Source organism: Chrysoperla carnea, chromosome 3, assembly GCF_905475395.1.
Source record: "Chrysoperla carnea chromosome 3, inChrCarn1.1, whole genome shotgun sequence".
NCBI classification, from domain to species: Eukaryota; Metazoa; Arthropoda; class Insecta; order Neuroptera; family Chrysopidae; genus Chrysoperla; species Chrysoperla carnea.
The window spans coordinates 50,683,312-50,702,254 of record NC_058339.1 but is presented as its reverse complement, the minus strand read 5'-3'; the positions used below and the strand labels follow the sequence as shown (position 1 = coordinate 50,702,254).

General features: G+C 28.8%; 1 protein-coding gene across 2 annotated transcripts in view; it reads right to left on the bottom strand.

Annotated features, from left to right (window-relative positions):
• Nucleotides 1-18,943, bottom strand: part of LOC123294826 (autism susceptibility gene 2 protein) — a 138,897-nt gene that overhangs the window by 102,707 nt on the left and 17,247 nt on the right. The gene's annotated exons all lie outside the window — the stretch shown is intronic.

The window sequence follows — 18,943 nt, the reverse complement described above, 5'->3', positions numbered from 1 at the left end:
ACGGATCCACGCTTGATTTATGGAAGATCATTCTGTACAATATAATAGTTAAACTTAGCAAAAGCAAATACACATAATTTATATAAAAAGGAGTATTTCGAAGGGGTAGCATTATAGTACTCAGGCAATTTATACATATGTATAATGTGTATGCACATAGATGTGAAGAATATAACATACACACATAATTTACATAAGCATTATATGTATAAATATTTTCATTCATAACATTTTCACAGTAAAAAATATGATAAGAATGTATACATACAGAAAATATAGTTAATACATATATTTATATTTATATATAAAATAAAAATATTAAGTCTATCTCACATACTAATACTAATAAAACAGCCAAGTAGTATTTCTATGCACGGAAGAAACTATTTGTTAAATTCTTTGAAATTCAAATATGCAAATAAATACAATATGAACAAAAAAAGAATACAAAAAACATAAATACATAATATACATAAATATCCATTGGATAGCAATTTTAAAAGAATACAAACACAGTTTAAAGTTGTGTTTCTATAATACCTTTGTGTCTGGGCAATACGACGCGACGCGACGCGACGCACGGTTACTGTTTGTAACTTAAGGTTATATAGCTACTGTCTTTATTCGTGAAACAATGTTCATGAGTAGTGGAAATTAAGATTTTGGCTCAACAAATTTAGCCACTCGCTATAAATTTATTTTGGTTATAGATATTTGAAATAATATAAAATAACAAGTCAAAGTTGCTGTCACGCGGAGGAAAAATAAGGAAAATAGAAATTGAAAATTTTTGGTACTTAGTTCCTTATCGCACGTTATCGTTTTGATTGCAATAGTGCATCAAAAAAATGACACCATTAACCGACATATAGGTTACCTAGGAAACTAAAACTTTTTCAATCGATTCAGGTTGCCATGGATTTAGAGAAAATACAAACATATTTTTATATCTGTCAATTTGATTTTTTGCCAAATTTTATGTTTTATCATTTAAAAAAATTGAGTAGTGAAAGTTTTCAGAAGTTAAAGATAATAGAGACACTTTAAAGTAAGTACAATGCAATTTTTATGTTATGTCCTAATAAATATCCTGATCAAACCAAACGTAATGTACGCACATATTGGGTTGACTACTAAATCAGAAGTATGTCTTCTGTAATTCTACAGTAAAAGCTTAAAGTAACTATATAACTAAATTCTTTAAAGAATCAAACAAGTATTTGATTACTAAACTTAATACCTTATATCTTCAGAAAAATATCTTGTAAATAAAACAATAAGCGCTACATTTATAATGTACCAAGGTACGAAATGATTATAGTTCCTACCGGGTGTACCACCACTTTTTTTTTTAAACTTTTCCCTCCAACTACTTGATAGCTATACAAAAGCAATAAAAGAACAAAAGTTAAATGTAAAAGTTGTACCTCACGTAATTATGCACAATTTTAATTCTTTTATTCATGTGCTACATTTTACGATGGGGCCTTTTTTCTTGTTAATTTTAAATTTCAAATTTTTCGCGGAACTCGAAAACTAAACAAACCTTACATTAAATCGAAAAATGTATTACATCACTCATAAAATAACAACAAGATTCGATTTTTTTTCCTTCCAACAAAAATAATACTTTCTGAAAAAGGTATTAAGCAATGTTATTCTCGTCATAGCTAAGCGAATTTTCATACTACTGGCGTCTACTTAAGCTCATTTTGAAGATATTTTTACAAACTGTGTAGTGCTATCAACCACATTACTAATAAATCAATGCACATTTTAGGACACACTGTGCAAATAAACACATTTAGATATAAATACACTAACAGTAGTTATTTTATATAAAATTATTATCAATTTATTTTATCTAATTTAAAACATTATAATATTATTTAATAAAATTACTTATTTCTTAACTTAATGTAAATGAGCTTCAAATTAATTTCACAAAATTATTTCTTATCTAGATTGTTTTGTGTAATTTTATACAATTTTTTTTTATTATAATCATTCCGTCAGCAGTTTTTTTTATTTTTTAATATTTTTAATAATTTATACAAAACATAAAGAAGAGATTATTCGAAAAATATGTGTACACTTTAACTATTTAAAAGAAAAACAAGAAAAATGATTAAGTGGTTACAAATGAAATAGAGGATCACGCAATGAGTTGAAAAAAGTGAAGTGTACTAGGAAGTTTGGATTGGTCATTGACTTTACCACAAATATCCTATTTCTACTAATAATTTTGTTGTTTCCATATCTGTGGTTGAAATACTCATAAACGTCCCTCGGTACTCATAACTCAAATGTGAAACACTAACAAATACAACCATCAAATCTACACTGAGAATTTATGAAATTGTGACAACTCCGCGCGGAACAGAAATCTTGTCGAAATCAAAGTAACTATGTAGTTAAGTTTCGTAAACTATTTTGAACTAATAGACCTATAACACTTTATTTAATTAAGTACCTCATAAGTTTTAAACCGCCGACAAAACAAAAACCTCCTACCATAAGAACAACGCTCGTCGGGCGGACGAGATTCAATGATTGCAACAATAAAGTGAGTCAATAAGACAGAAAAAACTTGTTTCTTTAACTGTTTTAACTAGTGACATATTTCAACAAGTTTCCTCTAGTGATATATTTCCAATTTTAAAGATGATTTGAATGTGAATGCTCGTCCGATAAAATGAAAAACTGATAGGTATATAATATTATAATTCAATAAAAATTTTATACCCTTACTTTCAAGCTGGCACCGATAAAACAATACCTATTAATTAGTCAGCAACTATAAAAAAAACATTTATCATTGTTATAAATAAATAAATATGTGCTTACTAATTATTAAACAATTAAATTTATGTATTATGTTGCAAGTAGGCGAAAATTTATTGGTATTATAAAAAATATTCAATAGTTTTCGTGCATATCGATGAAATTTAACCCACTTTTCAATTTTAATAATATGATAGTATTATAACTTGTAGGTAATTTATATTGATATAATTTATAGAGAAAAACATTTTTTTTATACACAATATATGAAATATATCAGAGTAATTTAAATCCAAAGTTTGTTACGCTCAGAAATATTGATGCTGCCAACTAAAGTTTGATATAGATGTTCATAAAATCATTTAATTAGTCCATTTTCGTTTGTCTCTTCGTCCGTCATCACCATAATTCAAAAACTACAAAAGATATCGAGCTGAAATTTTTATAACGTGTTCAGCACTTGTGGCTTTGAGTTCGTAAACAAGCAATATAGGCCAATCCATCTTTATAAATAAACAACTAAAAAATAAGTTTCCATTTTCTCAAAAACTTTAAGAGAAATAGAGAGGTGAAAATTTGTAGGTAACTTTAAATAGTGAGTCTATTGATTCTAATTTCATACTAAACTCAACCGATAATATTAAGCGTGTTAATTTTCTAATACTTTATGATATTTTCCACGTGCCATGGTAAGCAAACTGGTAAAAACCTGGTCACGTAACAAAAAGACATCATGCTTTGTGTGTGCTGTACCCATGGAAACTACGACATGTTATTTATATATTAATACGAATTTTTCATTTTTGTACTATTTATATTCAAAACTAGTTATGGATACATTACATATGCATAACTAGTTTTGGATATAAATAATATAAAAATGGCAAAATTCGTTTAATATAATTATGTGCGTCTTGGAACTCTAGACAACTTGACACTACAGATTGAAGATTGCCATATCGCCACTTAGTTGATTGCACAGAATGGTTTGAAAATCCATTGATTGGTTTACTATATGAATCCCTCGGCCGTTTCATATTATACAGTTATGTTAATAATTATAAACACTTCAAATATTGTTATTCAAAACCGTATAAGTAGAGTGTTAAAACAGTTAACTCTATTGGTTATTTTTAACTTCCCAGAAGAAGTTAATGTTATGGGGCCGATTTTGAAAATTCCAGTTTTACATATTTCCGCGGTTTCAAGGCCGCAATATCCGAAACAAACCTTTCCAATGCGATGTCTGTGTAAGTATCCGCGCATGTTCATTCGGATTATTTCGTCTCGATTATCTCGCGAACCAATTATGACATTAATCCAGACATTAACGTGATTGAGCTTATTCGACGCGTAATCGCCTATTTAAGAACTGAAAGAGTTTTCAGCAAAATTGGATGGGTCGTTTTTTAATGGTGGTGAAAAAACTGGAAAAAACTCAATAAATAGATAGATAATGATCTTTCCAGCATAAGCTGCAAAACATGTTCGAAGCATGATCTATAAATGTTCACAAGACCTTTTTATAATTTTTTATTATACTGGAAAGTTTTTCGTGTGGACCTCGAGAGTTGCACCAGACTCAATTTATTTTATTTTATTCTTTTCATGAAATTTTTCAATAAAATTTGTTTAATAAAACAGTGTAATACAATGTTAATAAAAATATAAATGTTTTGAACACAACATAAATTATATCAAAAATATTTAAATTCATAACAAAATCCATATACATTGTATTTGTAAGCATTTTGACAACTTTTATTTTATTATGTTTTAAATATCAATGTAAAAATCATTAACATACATTGTGACTAACATAAAAATGTTTAGTTTAGGAATTGACGTACATTTCATGTAAAATATTAGCGGTTTGGTAGGTTGGAAATCAGAATGTTGTTTACGATAATTTACTAAGAAACCAGGCGTTTTGAGATATGAAGCCTTTAGCTACTGCAAGGAGTTTATGAAATCTACAAAACTTGGAAAATAAGTAATTAAATGCACAATACACACCCACCGTGTTCCCTGTTGTACGATAAGTGCGCTTAAAAGGAGGTAAGTTGATAACAGCCTTTTGATAAGAGCGAGTGTGTGATGGGCAGAAAAGGTCTCTTATCAACTCACCTCCTTTACATATTTTACACTTACGGTATGAGAGAAGCCTGTGAACATAAAATTTATAATTTTTTTTGCTTAATAGAAATATCACCATCTTTATGAAAAACTGATATCTACTAGAATTTAGTACATGTTTAAATTGAATCTAAAATTTGAAAATTATTCACCAGATAGTTCAACGAAAAAATTACCCACTTAGACGATACTTTTTAGGGGAAGGATACGAAAAAAATACTGTTGACAAGAGAACTATAGTAAAATATTGTAGTTGTAACAGATCAAACCATAGTAATGCGATTGTAAATAATTAATCACACACTGATTATTGTATGCCAGAAATTTCCGCTTGTACAGTATTAGACAAAAATATACTTCATTTCACTACAAGGTCTTAATATGCTTTGACTGATTTCTTAACCGGATGTGATCTGGTACTAATTAAACTTAAAACCACGCGTTCGGTCAAAAATTTCAGCTAACCTCTTGCAGAAGCTCTTTTTTACAAAAATGATTTTTAAGTACAAAAATTTTAGTTTTAGCCCCTTTCACATGTTATTTTTTACAATAATGATTAAAGGGGTTTTGAGTTTTGAAAATTTTAGTTTTCAGAACGGTTGCAGATTTATTTGATACACGATCATGAAATTCGGTTAACCCTTCCCACACGCTCCAGGCACTATATATATCCCGAAAACATCGAGTTTCCTAGCTAAGTTTACAGAAAACAAACAGTCATGTCTTATCACCAACTATCAAGGAATCTGGGTTGGATTTTTACATAAAATTGCATGTCAGCTCCTTTATTATATTCTGTTCTCTACTATATTATTTAAGCAACATAATATTATTGGTTGGCACATTTATTACAAACTATTATTATAGCGATTGTCATTACACACGAAACAACATAAGAAATAGATAGTCAATAATTTTAAAACCAATTTCAAAATAGCATATCGATAAGGTCTTTCAATAAGAATGATATTTTTTTAACAAATATTGAAGTTTTGTTGTGAAAAAAATCACTACTTGATATCAGAAAGTTCAAGGCCACGACTATAACACTTAACAGTCCCCAACCAGAATCCAGATGATCTCTGTTGAATATTAATGACGTACTAGCTTGATACCCGCCCGCTTCGGTGGGCTTAGAAGTAAAGACCACCGCGTTATAACCTCCACCTTTCTTGTTCTCACTTATCCCGCATTCATAACACCCGAAATATGTGTAGGAACTGTTTTACACAGCTAATAAATGAATACAGGTTTCATTTTTTTAAGGCCCACCTGTTTGTAACAGGACAGGTGGCCATGAATTGTATCTCGTTCATCATTTTTACAGAAATCTTTAGTTTATGGTTCAAAATGATACTCATCGATTGCGCAGTGGTATAGAAAATGAATGAATGTCGTAGACAAAAATTAATTTTTTTGATTTATTATTACTTATTATTGTTGTTCACATTTAATTTTTGATTTAATTTTTTTAAAATATATCTTTATAAATTATAGCTCATGTGTTAGTCCGATGTATGAGACATATTATTGTGAGTTTAATTCAAAAACATTCACCAGTTTTTGCTTGACGGCGTAACAAACAAACAAACAGACAAACAAACAAACAATCTTACTTTCACATTTATAATATATAGGGATATACCATAAAAATACCTTCCATGGCGTGAGTGAAACTGTAGTTAACTTTTAAATGCTACTGAATCGGCACATTTAAGTAGACTCAGAAAACTGAGTAAATTTTTGTGATTTTTACATGTGATATAATAATTTTTTTTGATATTTCATAATTTTAACAAAATATTATTCTTACTTTATTTTCATAGATTTACTTCTAAAAGGAAGAAAAATTTCTAAAAAAAATTCAACGTTATATTAAAAAATATATCGCAAAAAAAAAAAATTGATTTTCTCTAATTTCCAAGAATAAGGAAATAATATACTTGAAGAAAAATTATTCGTCGTTTTTCATAACTCTAATTATCTATCATTTGCTATATTATTATTCAATTGAGAGAGCATTAATCTTTCATATACTATATATTGAAATGCAAATGTTGATATCTTTAGTTACCTGATTGCCTGATGTCACGCTTACATTAATAATGCAATCGAATAACAAACAAAAATACACAACCATATTCGAGCATTGGTATATCTCAAATGTAATATTGATTTAAAATAGTCAATGACCACTGTTGAAATTATCAATATGATTATCAATCAATAATAAATATTAAATCCAAAATGGGAACCAGGACATCAGGTTCATTGTTTGATTACATATTATTCACACCTTAATTTGGATATAAACACTAAAATTGAATTCTAATAACACAACAAATATTGCTTAAATATAAAAATCAAATTAAAAATATAATTATTTTGAATGTTCTATGTTAATATTATAACTCAGGAAGTAATAATAATAATAATGGAGTTTAACCTTCGATTCTCTGACATATACGCCTTAAAGCAGAGGTCACCCACATCATTATTTGTTATTCTTTTATTTATTTAACTACATACATATTTACAATTACATTTTGATGTGAGTGGATTCGGTTACTTCGTTCTTTATCCAAGCGACGACAATGTGATCAATTCTGCATCTCCATTAATTATAATTGTTCACACTGCCGCTGCCTGGACTCGAACCTGCAACCTCCCACTCAGTACCCAAACGGTCAAAGACTAAAGTCTTAGACCGCTCGACTACTGAGCCGGTAACTTAGGAGCTACATACAATAAAAAAAGAAGGAAAAAGATTTTACCTATCAAACAGTGCCATACGGAGTAGCACACGAATAAGGATTCAATAGATCAAACTGGCAATACAAAAGATCCAGTAGATTTACTTCTTCTAACTCAAATCTAATCTATTCTAATCTGAGAGTTCAATAAAGAACAAAAAAAATCCCATTTCCAGTTTGAAAAGTAAGAAAAGAACTTGACAAAGATTGCAAAAACACTTTTCGGTTGATCTACTTATTAAATTTGTATATATATTTAAAAACGTTGTTAATCAATCTAAAGGAACAGGCAGAGAATTTTGTCGAAATTAAACAATTTCCAAAACACCGTTTTCTAAATTAAAGAAGAAAAAACTTTTGGTGGCAGTACAAAATTTTAAAAAAATATTTTTGTATATTTTTTTGGTTTTTTCTCTAGGTGCTTAGTTTTCGAAATAAAAATTCTTGAAAAACTAAACATGCAATAATATTCGATTTTAAGAAAAATGTGTAATTTTTTCAATCTCTGAGGAAATTCGTTTAACTAACGCAACTCCTGCACAGAGTTTTATACCAGCTTTCCACGGAATTAGTCTATTAGAATTCGAATCAAGAAAACAATCATGTTTGATTGATTTTTCAACGGGTTTACGTTTCGTTTGTTAATATTTCATGTGAAGCGTGCCAACAAGGTCTATTATTAATGTACACGTTTTCTTATGCGGTATCTTTGATGGGAATATTAAGTACCATTTCTATTTTTCATTTAAAAATTTCAATTGAAATAGTTTTAAAACAATTAAAATATATATTTAAATTGTTTCAATAATTGTTTATACTGAGCTTAATAATAATTCATTAATTCTATGCCATATTCATGAAAATGGCAGTGAAATTGATACTATATTACTTTCAGTATGTTTCATTTTGAATTTAACCCCCCTCGCATTTCGAAGTAGAAAGAACGAATTTTTTATAATAATTCTCGACTCCAAGAAAAATAGCACTCTAATAGCCGTTGAAGGGGGTATAAACATCTATCTCCATAGTACGTATACACAAACAAAAAAATCATGGAACATATAATCTAGTTTAAATCTGTGAGAAACACTAACGATATTGTTCCTTGCCCACGTCATAATGGCTCTGTATGGGTTTCAGCACCAAGAAGCAGTAATTAAAACTAAATTTAAATCATTAAGCTGGGTAAGTAGTTAAACGTTATAGATCCAAGTCTAGCAATTTGATTGAATGACGAATATCGTTCAGGCCGCTAGTTGACCGGCACTGTTTAGTAAAAAGACTAGCCTGTTAATTGAACGGCTAATTAAGCTACTTGGCTGGGACCGATATAGCTATAAGAGTTTGACAAAAATAGTAATAATAGTAACAGTATTTAAATAAATATATACAAATAAATTTCCCAATATTCAAATTCTGACTACAACGCGCTATGCTAAACAGCTTCGAGCAATGATCAAATCCGTTGAGCCTCGAATAACATAGATATTATTAAAAACAACAAGTGAAAACAAACAATTGACTGAGTTAATTGTTGAAATACTATGTATAGACAGTGTTGATTACTCTATCACATTACACATATACATGTCACACATACATAACTGATAATCCCATATTAATACATACTATAAAATTTGCATCACATAGTACCCGCGTGAGTAAACAGTGATGTTTACAAAACAATGTTTCCAACAAAAGTTGTTTATTTTTTGAGAAGGAACATTTTTTACATTTAAACTTTTGTTCTATCTCTAACGGTTGACCAAGACCCAATTGACCTATGTTGCTCATTTACGAATTCGACCTCACTTTTACTTCCTGAGTGCGCTGTAAAAATTTCAGCTTAATATCTTTTTTCGTTTTTGAGTGTTCACAGACGGACGGACGGAGAACCGAAAATGGACTAATAAGATGATTCTATGAACACCTGTAATAAAATTTTGTTCGTAGATTCAATATTTTTAAGCGTTACAAACTTGGGACTAAACTTAATATACTATGTATATTTCATATATACATGGTATAAAAATGCATGCATATATACAAAAATACAATTGTGTATTTTGTTTTATATATGCATAGAGCTATAAGAGTTTGACAATAATAATAATAATAATATTTAAATAAATATATATGATGACTGTAATAATAATCATAATAATAATAATAATATGATTACCTATTTATAAATCACATCACGTATTAACAAAAATATACATCATATTATTATAATATTTGTGGTTGTTTTGTTATATATGGAAGATCATTTATAATATAATATACATATCCTACAGCTGTATTGTACGAGTATCTTCTAATACAGAATGACCAACAATAGAGTTGTCAAGACGACAAAACAGACATTTTATCAAATTTCAACACGTGGTGATAAATCTAAAAAGGAGTTGCTAATGGGTTCTCACTAAAGTATCGCTTTCAGTGGTCAGAAACAAAAAAATCACAAAATCCAAATTATCAACCTAATTTTGCTAGTAAATTGCACAGGTTTTTGTGTAAAGATACAAAAAAAATGCGGGTTTTTTTGTTCAAAAATAAAAATGGCAATAAAATAAAATTATTTATTATTTATTTGATATATTTTCGACACTTGGGGACTGGCTATTTTCAAAAATTTGCACAAAGCTTTAAGTCAATGGATTAAATACTTTCTTTTAGAATCGTGGAAACCGTTTTGTAAAACCACATTTCGAAGTTTAAAGTTTTTTTTTTTTGTATATAGTCAATATACTTAGGTGACAATCCTATTCCGGAGTCAATATAATGAGTCAAAAGATTCCTCAAAAGCCTCCTGTTCCGCAAGTTGAAACGAGTGTTATTACGCGCGTTAAATGACATGCTAAAAATTGGTAATTTTAGTTTTGTTCTATTAAACTTACTAGCTTGATACTCAACCGTTTCGCTTTTAAAATTGATAAAGACCCCCTTGTTATAACCTTCACCTCTCTGGCTCTGACTTATTCACCTTTCATAACACTCAAAAAAGAGATAGGGATTATTTTGCACAGATAAAATATATGTACAGTTTTCAATTTTTTTATTAAATTTAAAATAGTCATAATTCATGAAGTATAACAGTACAAATCATGGCCATCTCTTAAGAGATGGCCATGATTTGCATTTTTATCATTTTACAGAAATTTTTAATTTATAGTTCAAAATGATGTTCATAGATGGTGCAGACTAATTTTAATTATTTTTTAATATATCTTTATAAATTATAGCCATGGGGTGAGTTTGATGTATGAGGTATATTATTGTAGAGTTTCAATCAAATCCATTCAGTAGTTATTGCGTGAAAGCGTCACAATCAAACAACCAACCTTACTTTCAAATTTGTAATATACAGGGATATTATTAAAAATAATACTAATTTTGCTTTATAATTTTTGGAGTGTATACTAAACACATTAAATAAATACTAAAAAAGCAAAAAAAAAATGACAGCCAAAATTTTTAGAAAAAATGGCTTTGACTTAAAAAATAAAAAAAAATTGTATTTTGTCCTCTTGGCAACTCAATCGGTGGTGAACACACTGTATATATTTTGTTTGTTTTATAATATACAAAACATTATTAGCGCTTTTAATGCGTTTCTCTTTCGGGTTTAGGTGGTTGATGCTTTAGTAAAATATTATAATACTATTTTACTAATTATAAAATATTTCTAAAAAAATTTATAATTTTTTGCTATCAAATTAACGTGTAGGCTGGTTACTTCCGCTAGTGAAATACATAAGGTAAAATAGTACTATATTAGACTAACTTGTTTCTGCTGATAAAAATGCAATAAATAAATTAAAATAAAAAATACTTTTTTAGGAACAAGCTTTTATTGTACTAAAAAGTAAAAAATAAATTTTGCTATGAATTAGTCATACTTAACTATTTGTAAAAGCTGGAGACACTCAATTTAAAGTATGAAGAATGATTCTGAGCAGCCCAAGCTTTAATAAATAGTCAAGTATGCGTAGTAACATAAGCTTGTATTCCTTAAAAAGTAATATTTATTAAAATTTTCAATTTAAAACTAAAAAGCGTATGTATATGAGATATGGTAAAAGCGGTGGGAAAATCAGGTCGTGCTTCCCATAAATATGCAAAATAGGGTATTCTAATATTTTTGAATTTGTATATATACTTCATAATGTTGATTTTGCTAATAAAAAGTACAAAAAATACAAATTTTTTTCACTAAAATACACACGCTTTCTTGCCAAAAACTTATTAAATTTTAAATCTTTTTTAAACTGTCAAAAACGCGGGCATCCAATTTAATGACGTAATATCGGTATCATAAGTTTTACAGATATATGCATAGACAACTGATTATAATAAATATAATACTTATTATCTATGGATATATTATACCCAGCTGTCTACACTGAACTAACTGATGGTCTATGGTTCATACCGATATGACATCACGCCAGGGCTAGCCCGCGTTTTAGGTCACGTGGTATGCAGTTTAAAAATTATATGCAGTTTAAAAATGGTATGCAGTTTATAAAAAATGTGCTTTTATGACTCGAAATCAGAATATTTAAGTATATTTTTACATAAATTTTAACTTTTTTTCTTTCATAATTTATTTTTGACTAAAGATAATACCCTATTCCAGCACATACAAGTGAAGTAGGTTTAAAAAACCAGAATAAATTATATTTATTAAAAAATATTTCGCTTTGACAGTTAATAACTTACTCAAAAAATGCAGTACGATAACGATGACTAATACTTTTTTAAATCAAAGAAAACTATGGGCATGGAGAGAAAAAATCACAGTACTTTTTTTGCTTAAAACTGATCAAAGAATACTAAAATATTTTAAGTACAAAATTCAAAATTTTGTACTTTGTAGAAATTCGCTAATATATATATCTATAGAAATATTGTAAATATATATGAAAATATGTTTAAACAAATTTGAACCAAATTTTATCTCAGAAACCTTCTATCCTTTATTATTCGACAATCGAACCAAATCGAATAATTTTATCATACGAACGCGAAGTTTTCGTCTTGTAATTAAATGAGTCAAAATAATTTAGTAAGTTTTACACTTTTGTTACACCCAGCGCGGGTATATCTTTAAACATTTAAAATTGTCTGCATATATTATGTGACAAAAATAATAATATTTAAAAATTAAAAAACAAGATGTACATAAATACATACACACGTAAAATATAAAATAATGTATCTATAATAATAAGAACAATAAAAATTATTATTTAAAAAAAAATATAAATAAATAAAAAGCAAACAATGAAAAGAGTTGAGGCTTATCCTTAATGACTGTGATCATAAAAGTATTGTTTTTGATGTCCTAGAAATGGTTATACAAGCAATGAAAGAAGTCAATAACATTTTATATATACCTACATATGTTTATATGAATACATGTATGTACGTATTCGTATGTATGTCTTACCTACACTAACTACCTAATTACAGACAATTGTGTACAGCATGTTCAACATTTTAATGTTAATACTATTATTTAATATGCAAATTACTTAAATTATCATAAAAAATGTTATTGTAAAATTTTTATTTGAAAGTTTCGATTAGAAAATGTTCAATGAATTGTTACCTATAATATTTATAATATGTATGTCGTAAATAAAATATTCACGTGAAAATTTGATCACAATTTTTTAATCAGTTTTTGAATTTTAAACTCCTTGATTTCAAAAATACCATTTTTCCTGTCTATATTTGTGACACTTCACTACTTCAAGATTTTTAACCCCCAATCTAAAAAAAGGGGGTGTTATAAGTTTGACCGCTATGTGTGTGTGTCTGTCTGTGGCATCGTAACGCCTAAACGGATGAACCGATTTTAATTTTTTTGATTTCATTTGAAAGGTAATTTAACGGAGAGTGTTCTTAGCTATGTTTCAAGTGCCAGCTTAGGGTTCCACACCCGAAAAAACTAAAAATGGCGATGATCTTCAAAATCGATTCATTTTGGAAGTGCTTCAAATTTAGATTCGAGTTTAACAGTTAAGTCCTAAAAATATGCATATAGAAACTTTTTTAGGATCAAAAGCATCGCTTAAAATTTCAAGCCATCTTGAATAAGGCCCTTAGACAGTAAAAATTAGGGTTGCATTCTTACCAGAACTTATATTTTGAATTCGAAATTATGTATTTTTAACTGGATACGTACCTGAAACCAAAATTAAAAGAATTAATTATTTCAATTCCTTAAAAATAAAATAAAAAATCATGAAATTCTCTGTTTCAAACATTTTTGTTTTGCGGCAAAAAATAAAAATTATAAATTTAGCCCAAAATTTTTGAAAAGTATTAACTTTTAACAGGTACTCAATTTTTAGTTCTTAAAAGGAATTCAACTGATAATTTAAATATCTTAGTTGAAAATGTTGGAAAAAGTATAACTATCTCTCGAAGAAAAGAGAGAAAGAATTGCAAGGAGTGGTCTAAATAAAAATATACAACATAGGTATCAATCAAATTTGTAGATTTCAACATTGTTCGATACTAATAATGACACGTACAATGCAATTTGAATACTAATACAATGCAATATTATTAAAATAATTTCAATGTATTCTATCTCGTAGGTTTACCAGATGGGTCGTGTAGCCCCAAGATCCAAATCACTTTTTACGTCCTGAGACTACACTATACAAAATTTCAAATTTCAGTTCGATATCTCTTTTCATTTTGTAGTTATTGTGATAACGGAATAGTCAGAAATGAGATAACTAACTCGAACTTTTATATATAGTTTACGGTAATATCTCCGTCTTCGGTAATCGTGTATCATTTTTGAACGCAAGGGCTAAAAACATCAGAACCCGACCAACTCCTCTATAGTCAACAAACTCAACCTAACAAACTCGTAATTAAAACAATACTAAGTTATCAAAAAATAAAATAAGAAACGTTCAAGATAACAAAAATGAAATAAATAAAAAAATCCAACAGAGTTACATATGATTAAAAAAATTTTTTTAAACTGTTGCTGGATTCGAACTAAGTAATCACTAAAATAAAAAAATGCACATTGTGCCTTCGCCCGCACAGCTAACCGATGTACAAGGGTACTACTAGCAGTAAATATTATAAAATGTCTATTAGTACACTTTGTAAATAATAAGGTAAGAGAGTAAACGGTTGTTTTCCCATTTAGTGTTGTTTGTGATAAGATAAGAAAGAAAATAGTTAACCACTATACGTATATATTGTGCAGCCGCAGCCGCAGCTGGTGAGTTACAGGCAGCAAGCAACCAATCAGCCACTATTCGTCGAATGTTGTCGTATGCTCTAGCTATGTATAAACTATTAAATAAAATAATGACACGCAATGGACCGCATCAGCTCTCGTGTTACTATCGTATATAATATTATATAAAGAAAATGTACAAAGACCATGCAGTGCAATAAAATAGAGTTAATGACTAAATTTAAACAAGCCTTGATGAATGCCCAGTGTTGTAATAGAGATAATATTGCGGTATACACGGTAAGAAATGTATGGCGTTTACTACAATACTGGTATGGTATAGACAGATACATATAGTACTTTCTTGATACCCACTGCTTCGCTGAGTTTAATAGTAAAGACCGGTAAAGATAGACGCGTTATAATCTTCATCTCTCTTGCTCTTACTTATCCCTCTTCCATTACACTCGCAATAGGGATAAGGATAGTTTTACACAGGTAAAATATATGTACAGTTTTCAATTTTTTTAAACGTAAAATAGTCATTAGGCATTGAGTATATCAGAACAGATGGCCATGAATTGTATCTTGTTACTATTTCTACAGAAATCTTTAATTTATGGTTCAAAATGATGCTCATAGCTCATTATAAATTATAGCTCATGTGTTATTCTGATGTATGAGCTATATTATTGTAGAATTTCATTCAAATCCATTCAGCAGATTGTGCGTGAAAGCATTACAAACAAACATATATAGCGAAACATATAAAATATATAGGGATAGGAATTGGTTAAAATGATTTAAACAATTCGTTAAATTATGTATAAAGGCAGGCATGACCAAAATATAATCGGGATTTTTAGAAAATAGTTCAGAATTTAAAGAAAAAAATAACCGTAACTCAAAAATGTGACATGTTCCTATATGTTTAAAATAAATACCTATGGGTAAGTAGTTATAATTAATTTGATACATCCATACATCTTCACAAAATTTCACATTTATGATATTCAGGATATATGTTAGCACATTTAATATTACAGTATTGGATAGAGCTATCCACCAGAAGTATTGTGGGTATCGTCAACCAGCACAGGCTTGACGCATATCCTGCATTGACTCTGACCGCCATAACTATTGCTAATGTTACTATTACCTCAATACAGTACACAGTATGGCGTTCACACCGATACTAAAATAGTGATATCCACAAAAAATTTCTTACCGTGTACGGCGTATACTATGTGGTGTAATCTGAGTAAGCGTATACACTATACTTGTTGAAAATTGAACAAATTTGATCATTTTGATTTTTATCATGCAACCTCTGAATTTTACCATTTGCACACAGTACCCTTCTGCTAATATTACGATTACAGCACAGGATGTTCTCCATCTTTTTTTTTTTTTTGTAAATTATTTTATTGATTTGAAAATTGTAGCAAAATTATTTTCTGTAATTTTGGAGGGGCAATATGAACGTTTAAGTGAAGATGGAAAAGTACGAATGGAATCCTCGAGGTATGACAAAAGGAGGGCGATCCAAGAAAAACTGAAAGACTGTAGAAAAAGAACTGGAAAAGGCAAGAAAGTGGTCTAATAATGGAGCATTCTTATACGCCGTATGCTCCAGGAGGAGCGACAGGGCGGCTAGTAATGATGATGCATATCAACGTTTTATGATCGCATTCTTTTCACATAGTTACGTTTAAGTTTCCTTCGATTTTCATTTGTTTACAAGAGAACAATGTATTTTGTGATTTAAGGGCAGCTTTTCAAGGTATCGACTGATATGGTCAGAGATCAATGCTATAAATTTGTATTCCGAAATTTAATGAAACTTGCATGTAGACAACAGTGAGTAGTTTTTGAAATTTTGATTGAATAAAAACATCTGATTGAATAAACTGGTTTGGAATATACGCCACCCCTCGCATATGATTTTAGTCGATATCTCAGAAACTATATTCGTCCAATTGCGGAAAGGATCGATTTTTTTTTTTTTTTGGTATTTTTTGAACTAAAATTAGCCGAGAAAATAATTTTAATCCAAATCGAGAACAACCATTTTTCCCGATTTTAATAATTTTAACCAAAAATGATTATTTAGCGATTAAGTTAGTAGTATGTCAGATTCCCTTAAAATTCGGCACGAAAAGCTTTTGTTTTAAAGCAATTTGAGATATATCTCGAAAAATACTCATTTTGATGAACTAGCTAAACTTTTATGTTTTTTTAGGTAAACATAGGGTCATTACTTTTTAACTCGAGAGTACTAACGTCTAATACAAACCGTTTTATGAAAAAAATGTTACTTATTATATAATAATTTACACTAACTATTTTTTTAAATCTAGATTTGATGTATTGCATGTATGTATGCATTCAAGTTTTCTGAGGGAAAAAATACCTTGTACGATTACTTCTTACTTCATTGCAAGTAAAATTATAGCATTATATAACACTACAAAAAAATTATTAAATGCTTAACGTAAAGAATTCCAATGTGTATTATTAAATTTTAAAATTCAGATCCGTATTTACAGGATTACAACGATCACTAACTTTTTGCTCTTGCAAAAAGATAAAAAAATTATAGTATTTAAAATCTCTTTGTTGTTTTGCTAGGGCATATTGTAGAAGCTCTAATCCCCGATTTCGTTAAAAATTGAGAATTTAAATTATTACTTACTCTACAGCAGCTTAATAAATTGTTTTAAAATTAAATTAAGAATATAATATCTCGATTCTTCGTTGAAAATTTATCATTTAAGTAAATGTATCAGTAGCGATATTTCTTATTATTAATGTCCTCTCTCTCTGCATCATTTAAAAAAGGGATATTTTTAATGCCTTAATTATTTTAAACCCTGGGCTAAAAAAAAGGAGTGTTACAAGTTTCACCGCTATGTGTGTGTGTGTGTCTCTGTGGCATCGTAGTACAAGATTTTATACAATTTTGAATGATTTAATCGTTTCCGATTATCAAAGAGGCATCGAATAGACCTTTTCATCATGTCATATGCGCAAGTGCAGAGTTTATTTTTTCGTACTGACAGCAATAAGTAGAACTAAGATAGAAGATATTTGTTATGCATTTTATCACATTGGCTATAAATCATTTAGTACGAAACAAATGTGAATCGTGATTTTAAAATGAAAAGCCCTATGAACAAATTATCAATCAAAGCAATGAAAGCAATGATGATTGTTTTTTAACCACCAAACTAAAAAAAGGGGTGTTATAAGTTTGACCGCTATGCGTGTGTGTCTTTGTGTTTGTCTGTTTGTGGCATCGTAGCGCCTGAACGGATGTTTCAAATGTGAGCTTAGGGTTCCATACCCGAAAAAACTAAAAAATTGGCAATGATCTTCAAAATCGATTCAGTTTGGAAAAGGCATGACATATAATTTTAACATAAAAATAATTACTATGGAAATGAATGGTCAAATAAACCTGGCTCCATTCATTTCGAAAAGTGAAATGGTAAAATAATAATTAATTCAAAACAATAATTTAAAAGAACAAAGTCAATTCAAATATTTCAATTTCAATTAAAATATTTCCATAAATTTGTCCAAAAAAATTATAGCTCTTTAAATAAGTATCCTTTTCATCTCATCTAATGTCCTTGACCATCACTTTGATATTGATTTATGAAGGAGTGTTATAAGTTTAAAGTGTTTATCTGTGCGTCTGTGTGTTTCTCAGTGGCATGGTAGCCCCTAAACGGTCGAACTGACTTGATTGAGAATATCTTATAGCTATGTTTCCAAAAATCGTTTTACAAGGTATAAATCGCATTTGTCGGGGGTTTTTTAAATTTTGTAAATTTCACTTGTTATGATGTTTTAATCAAAAAAATTATTAAATTCACACCAAAAAAAATCGTCTATGATCTCTGACATTATATATAAATAAAATATTTATAATATAGTAATTAATTAATAAGTATATCATCTATCTTTGAACCTGCATCACACGATTTATGAAGTGCAAAATTTTGTCTGGCAGCAATCTAAGAAATTTAGAAAAAATTGAAGAAAA